Below are 10,328 nucleotides of genomic sequence, written 5' to 3' on the forward strand. Positions count from 1 at the left end.
GCAATTTAGCATGGCCAATCCACCTAAGCCGCACATCTTTGGAGTGTGGGAGGAAACCAGAGCACCCGGAGGAAACCCATGCAGATACGGGGAGAATGTGCAAACTCCACACAGACAGTGATCCAAGCCAAGAATTGAACCTGGGTCACTGCTGTACAGTAAGAAGTCTCACAACACCAGGTTAAAATCCAACAGGTTTATTTGGTAGCAAATACCATAAGCTTTCGGAGCACTGCTCCTTCGTCAGATGGAGTGGATATCTGCTCTCAAACAGTGCAGAGACACAGAAATCAAGTTACAGAATACTAATTAGAATGCGAATCTCTACAGCCAGCCAGGTCTTAAAGGTACAGACAATGTGGGTGGAGGGAGCATTCAACACAGGTTAAAGAGATGTGTATTGTCTCCAGACAGAACAGCTAGTGAGAGAGATTCTACAAGCCCAGGGGGCAAGCTGTGGGGGTTACTGATAATGTGACATAAATCCAACATCCCGGTTTAGGCCGTCCTCATGTGTGCGGAACTTGGCTATCAGTTTCTGCTCAGCGACTCTGCGCTGTCGTGTGTCGTGAAGGCCGCAAACACAGTAAGAAGTTTAACAACACCAGGTTAAAGTCCAACAGGTTTATTTGGTAGCAAAAGCTTTTGCTACCAAATAAACCTGTTTGACTTTAACCTGGTGTTGTTAAACTTCTTACTGTGTTTACCCCAGTCCAACGCCGGCATCTCCACATCATCACTGCTGTAAGGCAGCAGTGCTAACCACAGTGCCACCATGCCGCCCAAGATCTGAAGATTGGGTGGATTGCCCCTTAGTGTCCAAAGATGTGCAGGTTAGGTGGATCGGCCATGCTAAATTGTCCCTTAGTGTCCAAAGATGTGCGGGTTAGGTGGATTGGCCTTGCTAAATATGTGGGGTTATGGTGATAGGCCAGAGGGGAGGGTCTGGGTGGGATGCACTTTTGGAGCGTTGTTGCAGACTCAATGGGCCGAATGGCCTCATTCTTCAATGAAGGGATTCTATTTTCCGGCCACGCTTGCCCAAAAACCGTAAAATCCCGCCCGAGGTCAACGGACATTTGCTCCGATCCCCGTGGTGGGCAGGATGAGAAAAGTCCACCCTCATCGAGATAAGCTGGTTTGGAAAAATAGCTGTCCTGGGTGCTAGTTCCTGCACAGTTCCATGGACAGTGGGTCGAGCTGCACTTACACCCATGGGTGCTTGTTCAATCCAGGCACATTCCACATGGACTCCTGTTAAGTATGGTTTCCCATGCCCTGGCTCATGCTGTTTACAGGTTGATGCAGGCGAGACTTGCCAGACACAGATCCATGCTCGCCAACTCATCCTGTGCTCAAAGAAAACACTTTCATTTGCCGTTTATCCCTGTGTAAAAGTCCAAGTTATGAGCCCAGCTGATTGGGTGAAAAGTCGTGGCTATTCCAGTGGTAATGTTTTGGAAGGGTTGACGTGTGTGTGTTTGAGTTAGGCCCATGTGAACTCCCACAAGTAGCAAGAGTGGGCGATTCAAATCAGTGCAGGAGTCCCTCAGGGTTAGTATCCGAGGCCCAGCCATCTTCAGCTGCTTCATCAATGACCTTCCCTCCATCATAAGGTCAGAAGTGGGGTTGTTTGCCGATGATTGCACAATGTTCAGCACCATTCGCAACTCCTCGGATACTGAAGCAGTCCATGTCCAAACGCAGCAAGATCTGGACAAAATCCAGGCTTGGGCTGACAAGTGGCAACTAACATTCACACCACACAAGTAACAGGCAATGACCATCACCAATAAGAGACGCTCTAACCATCATCCCTTGACATTCAATGGCATTACCATCGCTGAATCCCTCACTATCGACATCCTGGGGGTTACCATCGACCAGAAACTGAACTGGACCCAGCCATATCAATACTGTGGTTACCAGAGCAGATCAGAGGCTGGGAATCCTGTGGTGAGTGACTCACCTCTTAACTCCCCAAAGCCTGTCCACCATCTACAAGACACAAGTCAGGAGTGTGATGGAATACTCCACACTTGCCTGGATGGGTGCAGCTCCAACAACACTCAAGAAGCTCGACACCATCCAGGACAAAGCAGCCCCACTTGACTGGTTCCCCATCCACAAACATTCACTCCCTCCACCATTGATTCACAGTAGCAGCAGTGTGTACCATCTACAAGATGCAGACAGCACCTTCCGAACCCACAACCACTGCCTCTAGAAGGACAAGATACATGGGAACACCCACCACCTGGAGGTTTCCTCAAAGTCGCTCACCATCCTGACTTGGAAACATATCGGCCGTTCCTTCACTGGCGCTGGGTCAAAATCCTCCCTAACAGCACTGTGAGTGTACCTACACCACAGGAACTACAGCAGTTCAAGAAGGTAACTCACCACCACCTTCTCAAGGGGCAATTAGGGATGGGCAATAAATGCTGGCCTAGCCAGCGACACCATATCCCATAACTAAATCCCATTGATTAAACAATATATGATTGTGGCTGATCTTGGGATTCAGCTCCATTTTCCTGCCTGTTCTCCATATCCCTTACATCCCAAAAAGTCGCAGTAGAATAAAGGAGAAACTATTAACGGTAAGAAATTCAGATAAATTACCATCCATAATCTTTAATCATTTGAATAAATAAAAACAAAACTTGAACTTATAAATGCTTTAAGAATTTGCTCATCGGAATTGGTTTGTTATATATTTGATATATTTAGAATCAAATTAAGTAACGTCTCCAGGATTATACATTGGTTTGGAATGATTTGGACTTTGACTTTTGAAAAACTAGGGTCAACTTTTACATGAGGTCGATGAAAAATTAGGGTTTGTTTAGACCAGAAATCGTGGGGTTGACTTTTACAGAGTAAGATTATTTCCCTTGGTGGAGAGTTCTAGAACCGGGGACGTAGATTCAAGTTAAGTGGCAGAAGGTGTGGAGGGGACATGAGGAAGAACTTCTTCACGCAGAGGGTGGTGGGTGTCTGGAATCCGCTGCCCGAGTTGGTGGTGGAGGCAGAGACCCTAAACACCTTTTAAAAAGTACCTGGATCTGCACCTTAAGTGCTGTAAGCTACAGGGCCATGGGCCGGGTGCAGGAAGGTGGGATTGGAAATGGCACCCGGGTGTCCTCGGGCTACCCAGCCTTCAGGAGAACAGTGACCACGACACCACACAACCCTGCCACAGCAACCTCTGCAAGACGTGCCGGATCATCGACACAGATGCCATCATCTCACGTGAGAACACCATCCACCAGGTACACGGTACATACTCTTGCAACTCGGCCAACGTTGTCTACCTGATATGCTGCAGGAAAGGATGTCCCGAGGCATGGCACATTGGGGAAACCATGCAGACGCTACGACAACGGATGAATGAACACCACTCGACAATCACCAGGCAAGACTGTTCTCTTCCTGTTGGGGAGCACTTCAGCGGTCACGGGCATTCGGTCTCTGATCTTCGGGTAAGCGTTCTCCAAGGCGGCCTTCACGACACACGACGGCGCAGAGTCGCTGAGCAGAAACTGATAGCCAAGTTCCGCACACACGAGGACGGCCTCAACCGGGATATTGGGTTCATGTCACACTATCTGTAACCCTCACAGCCTGCCTGGACCTGCAGAGTTTCACTGGCTGTCTTGTCTGGAGACAATACACATCTTTTTAGCCTGTCTTGATGCTCTCTCCACTCACATTGTTTTGTTTCTTAAAGACTTGATTAGCTGTAAGTATTCGCATTCCAACCATTATTCATGTAGATTGAGTCTGTGTCTTTATTTGCCCTGTTTGTGAACAGAATTCCCACTCACCCGAAGAAGGGGCTTGGAGCTCCGAAAGCTTGTGTGGCTTTTGCTACCAAATGAACCTGTTGGACTTTAACCTGGTGTTGTTAAACTTCTTACTGTCCTCGGGCTGGCGTGGACAAGGTGGGCCGAATGGTCTCCAACACTGCAGCATCAGCCTTGATTTCATTGTGCTCAAACCCTGGAGTCAGTCCTGAACCTGATGCCCTTTGGGGGTTGGAGGTGAGAATGTTCCCAACTGAAGCACTGCTGACGTGCGCAGTACTGTGGGTACGTGAGCTTTTATAGGAGGTGTGGTACACGGAATAGGACAGTTTGAAATAGTAATTAGTGTTACAGGACTATAGATTCCACACAACATGATACATCCCTGTTATAGAGTAGGCTTAATATTGAGAACGGAAACACAGACAATTTAATTCAATTTACGTCAAAGAATTTAGATTGTATTTCCAGTGAAAACCGGTTTTAGGAGAGTTTCCTTCACAACTTCCAAGCAGCGGGGAGATTACGTGTTTTATATTTAGCCACCGTGGTGGGAAGTTTAATCGTAATGAAAACAGTATCTAGTTACACAGGGTAAAGAAATGTTTTTAAACTCGGGAGAGAAAACGATTGCCTTTATTGTGTTGTAACAATGAGCATGGTGTTGGGTGAACATAATACAACCCTTTCCTCTCACCACCCATGTGGGGTGACACGGTGGCACAGTGGTTAGCACTGCTGCTTCACAGCGCCAGGGACCTAGGTTCAATTCCGGCCTCAGGTCACTGTCTGTGTGGTGTCTGCACGTTCTCCCCGTGGCTGCGTGGGTTTCCTCCGGGTGCCCCGGTTTGCTCCCACAGTCCAAAGATGTGCAGGTTAGATGGATTGGCCATGCTAAATTGCCCCTTAGTGTCCAAAGATGTTCAGAGCAGGTGGATTGGCCATGTTAAATTGTCCCTTAATGTCCAAAGATGTGTAGGTTAGATGGATTGGCCATGGTAAATGTACAGGGATTGGAGGGGGTAGGTCTGGGCGGGAGAGTTGTTGTATATTCGTTGGCGGCCTGGGTAAGATGCTGACAGAGTCGGTACAGACTCAATGGGCTAAATGGCCTCCTGCACTGTTGGGATTCTATGATTCTATAAACTCCAATGGATTAGAATCCCAACCTGTTCATCTTTTCCACACAAGACATTTTTAATGTATGGCCAATTTTCGAACATTGTATTAATAAAGGCAAGTTTTCCCGATTCCTGGCATTCCAAATTCAAGTTATGGCACCACAGGGACACCGTGTAACTGGGCGGACTCCAACAGTCAACAACTTGCGTCTCAGAGAGATTAAAATAGAACCCATTTGTGACTGACATCACTTCATACTTCTGGGAATGTGTGCGGCTAGATCTTGTTTGGGGGAAAGATATATTTAGTTTTTAATTGTTTCACTTATGATCTAGTTTTCTGGCCCTGTCTCATGCACGAAAAAGGCATGGATTCCTTGACTAGCAGTGATAACTTCCAATCCAGAATCTAAGCACAGATCACATCCATTGCATCTACTTCACTCAGAAGCCACAGATATTGTGTCCATGGGATTAGTTGGGCTCCAGTCCCGTTATTTTCTCCAGTACATTTTCTCTATTGATATTAATAATCAGGCGGCACAGTGGTTAGCACTGCTGCCTCACAACGCCAGGGACCTGGGTTCAATTCCCGGCTCGGGTCACTGTATGTGTGGAGTTTGCACATTCTCCCCGTGTTTGCGTGGGTTTCCTCGGGGTGCACTGGTTTCCTCCAGCAGCCCTAAGATGTGTTAGGCGGATTGGCCATGCTAAATTCTCCCTCAGTGTACCCGGACAGGAGTGTGGCAACTAGGGGATTTTCAGAGTAACTTCAGTGCAGTGTGAATATAAGCCTACTTGTGACTAATAAATAGACTTTAACTTTAAACCTTGAGTTCCTCACTCTCTTGAGCCCCTCGGTTCCCCACTCATTTTGGGATGCTTTTAGTCTCTTCTACCGTGAAGACAGATACAAAATATTCATTTAACATCCCCACGATTTCCCTTTTTTCCCCATTATAGTTTCTCCTGCCTCGGCTCATAAAGGATCAACATTCACTTTTGCTACTCTCCCACCTTTTGACAAAATTGTAAAAAACTCTTTTATTGTTCTTGCTTATTTGCTGTCATATTGTTTCTTTCATTCACTTTTGGGTCATTGGTTACTGGTTTCTAAATCTCTCCTAATCCTCAGGCTTGCTTTAATGCTCCATAAAATTAAAACCCTCTTCTTTAAATCTTATGCTAATCATGGTTTAATAGCCACAGAGGGACCACTTCGCTGATGGGATTTTTATTTCTCAACAAAATGCATTTTCATTTGTTAGTGAAGTTCATGAAGTTAGACTAGACCCTAACTACTTGTGATTTTGGCATTATTGCGAGGCTAAGGTGTTTCACTCCAGGTATGATTCTATTGATCCACTAGGAAGCTTTTATCAAAACAAACTTTATGTAACAATACCATTTAACTACAACAAAAAGAATTAGTGCAACTTTTACCAATTGAGATACATAAAAATGACAAGATACAATTCTTAACTGCTAACCTATCTCTACTAGTTCCAATTAAAGGAATATTCCTCTTATAGACTTAAACTCCTCTTCAAAATCGGTTAGCAAGCAACAGGCTTGTGCGCTGGTACACGGGCTGTTGGTCCTCGAACCTCCTGGACACCTCTTGAGAGAGATACCACATTTTTAGCAGGTCTCAAACCCCAGTCTCCAGAGAGAGAGAGTGAGACAGAGAGAGTAAAAAGCTCCCACTCCTTGCAGACCCAAGCAGAAAACTTGTCTCCCTGCAAGCGTAGCTCCTTCCCTTAGCACAAGACTCTGTCAATCAATTAAATCAAATCCTACTCTGAAACCCCACGGGACAACCCAAAAAATAAACAAAACTGCATTAGCTCAGATTAAAACAACACCTCAATATCTAGGATCAATTATTCCTCTGCATTCTCAGCATGTGGGCTGCCTGGAGCAGACGAACCAACACCATTTAAACAGAGCTGAATTTTAAACATACCCCTCACAAGAAACATTAAAAAAAACATTTCTTAAAGACACAATATTGTCACTCTTTGAAAATTTTGAATTATTTCTTCAAATGTTTGGCGCTGTTTAGTCACTTCCATACGTTTTAATCTGTTTTAGATTGTACATCCCTCAAATCTGTGCTGTTTTTATTTAATTTCAAAATATAGTTTCAATGGAATAATGTCCTCTGAAGCTTAATATGAAACTTTATCACATTATGATCACTCTTTCCCATCCCTTAGCTGGAGAGGACAAATTAAACTAATCTCATTAAACACTGCAAGATCCAAAACATTCCTTTCCCTGGTTGACTTTTTAAATTCTTTTCTGAGATGTGGACATTGCTGGCAAGGCCAACATTTATAAGAACATAAGAACTAGGAGCAGGAGTGGGCCATCTGGCCCCTCGAGCCTGCTCCACCATTCAATAAGATCATGGCTGATCTCTTCATGGACTCAGCTCCACTTACCCACCCGCTCACCATAACTCTTCATTCCTTTACTGTTCAAAAATTTATCTATCCTTGCCTTAAAAACATTCAATGAGGTAGCCTCAACTGCTTCACTGGGCAGGGAATTCCACAGATTCACAACCCTTTGTGTGAAGAAGTTCCTCCTCAACTCAGTCCTAAATCTGCTCCCCCTTATTTTGAGGCCATTCCCCCTAGTTCTAGTTTCACCCGCCAGTGGAAACAACCTCCCAGCTTCTATCTTATCTATTCCCTTCATAATCTTATATGTTTCTATAAGATCTCCCCTCATTCTTCTGAATTCCAATTATTGCCATTCCCTAATTGCCCATCAACAGAGCAGTTTGCTTCAGAGGGCATTTAAGAGTCAACCCCATTGCTGTGGGTCTGGAGCCTTTGTAGCAGGGATTTTTTTCAGAGACCAAGTATTGCCAAAATTTTAGCAGATACAAAGACTCGTGAAGGAAGTTTCCTGGTTAAAGATGTTTCTTTTTATTGACCAACACGTGCTGGGGGGAAAATACCGGTCTGACTGCGATTTCTGGAGTGCATCGTGTTTTTCAACATAATTATACATTTCCAAAGTTAGCTATTCCCAACTATCGGTTCATCCTCGCTGGATATGAACCAATCATCATTAGTACAGATCAATCATTGTTAATATATTTCAATATTGGCCAACTACACCCTGCCCTCTGACAACATGGGAGTTCATTGGTCCGTAGAATCCGGAAGCTCCTTCTCTCTGGTCTCCTAGCAACTCCTATAATGATAATTATAGAGTTCAAAGGTAACGTGCCCCCCCCCACTCCCACCACTATCTCTTAGAAACTTCTATTACTCAAATCATAGAGTCAAAGGTTTCGGTTCCCATCGCTTTGATGAGTAAAAATGAATAGTCCTTTTCATTTTAGAGTCTGGGGGTCTGTACTTTCACGGACCTATGCTGAGAACACATTGTTCCCTGTGCCTGCATTGTTCTGAGGGAATGTGGTTCTGCTCAGCTAGCTTTTATCCCATTATGCTTCAAGGCAGCCTGCATTTTGGCCAAAGTGTACAGAAATCAAATCCGAAATACATATTTATATCCAAAATCCAAATCCAAAGTACACGGTTGGCACGGTAGCACAGTGGTTAGCACTGCTGCTTCACAGCTCCAGGGTCCCGGGTTCGATTCCCGGCTCGGGTCACTGTCTGTGTGGAGTTTGCACATTCTCCTCGTGTCTGCGTGGGTTTCCTCCGGGTGCTCCGGTTTCCTCCCACAATCCAAAGATGTGCGGGTTAGGTTGATTGGCCACGTTAAAAATTGCCCCTTAGAGCCTTCAGATGCGTAGGTTAGAGGGATTAGCGGGTAAATATGTGGGGGTAGGGCTTGGGTGGGATTGTGGTCGGTGCAGACTCGATGGGCCGAATGGCCTCCTTCTGCACTGTAGGGTTTCTATGATTCTATGATACATGTTTAAAGAATAAAGAAAATTGCAGCACAGGAACAGGCCCTTTGGCCCTCCAAGCCTGCACCGGCCATGTTGCCTGACTTAACTAAAACCCCCTACGCTTCCGGGGACCATATCCCTCTATTCCCATCTCATTCATGTACTTGTCAAGACGCCCCTTAAAAGTCACTACCGTATCCGCTTCCACTACCTCCCCCGGCAACGAGTTCCAGGCACCCACCACTCTGTGTAAATGTTCTGCCTCATACATCTCTTTTAACACTTGCCTCTCGCACCTTAAACCTGTGCCCCCTAGTAATTGACTCTTCCACCCTGGGAAAAAGCTTCTGACTGTCCACTCTGTCCATGCCTCTCATAATCTTGTAGACTTCTATCAGGTCTCCCCTCAACCTCCGTCGCTCCAGTGAGAACAAACCAAGTTTCTCCAACCTCTCCTCTTGGCTAATGCCCTCCATACCAGGCAACATCCTGGTAAATCTTTTCTGTACCCTCTCCAAAGCCTCCACATCCTCTGGTAGTGTGGCAACCAGAATTGAACACTATATTCCAAGTGCGGCCTCACTAAGGTTCTATAAAGCGTCAACATGACTTGCCAATTTTTAAACTCAATGCCCCGGTCGATGAAGGCAAGCATGCCGTATGCCTTCTTGATTACCTTCTCCACCTGCATTGCCACTTTCAGTAACCTGTGTACTTGTACACCCAGATCCCTTTGCCTATCAATACTCCTAAGGGTTCTGCCATTTACTGTATATTTCCTATCTGTATTAGACCTTCCAAAATGCATTACCTCACATTTGTCCAGATTAAACTTCATCTGCCATCTCTCCGCCCAAGTCTCCAACTGATCTATATCCTGCTGTATCCTCTGATAGTCCTCACCGCTATCCGCAAATCCACCAACCTTTGTGTCGTCCGCAAACTTACTAATCAATCCAGTTACATTTTCCTCCAAATCATTTACATATATATTACAAACAGCAAAGGTCCCAGCACCGATCCCTGAGGAATACCACTTGTCACAGCCCTCCATTCAGAAACGCACCCTTCCACTGCTACCCTCTGTCTTCTATGACCGAGCTAGTTTTGTATCCACCTTGCCAGCTCACCTCTGATCCCATGCGACTTCACCTTCTGCACCAGTCTGCCATGAGGGACCTTGTCAAAGGCCTTACTGAAGTCCATGTAGACAACATCCACTGCCCTACCCTCATCAATCATCTTCGTTACTTCCTTGAAAAACTCGATCAAGTTCGTGAGACACGACCTCCCCTTCACAAAATCATGTTGCCTCTCACTAATACGTCCACTTATTTCCAAGTGGGAATAAATCCTGTCTCAAAGAATCCTCTCCAATAATTTCCCTACCACTGATGTAAGGCTCACCGGCCTGTAATTACCTGGATTATTCTTGCTACCCTTCTTAAACAAAGGAACAACATTGGCTATTCTCCAATCCTCTGGGACCTCTCCTGTAAGAATTTTAACAACCTCCGG

This window comes from Mustelus asterias, chromosome 24 (genome assembly GCF_964213995.1).
Source record: "Mustelus asterias chromosome 24, sMusAst1.hap1.1, whole genome shotgun sequence".
Classification (NCBI taxonomy): Eukaryota; Metazoa; Chordata; class Chondrichthyes; order Carcharhiniformes; family Triakidae; genus Mustelus; species Mustelus asterias.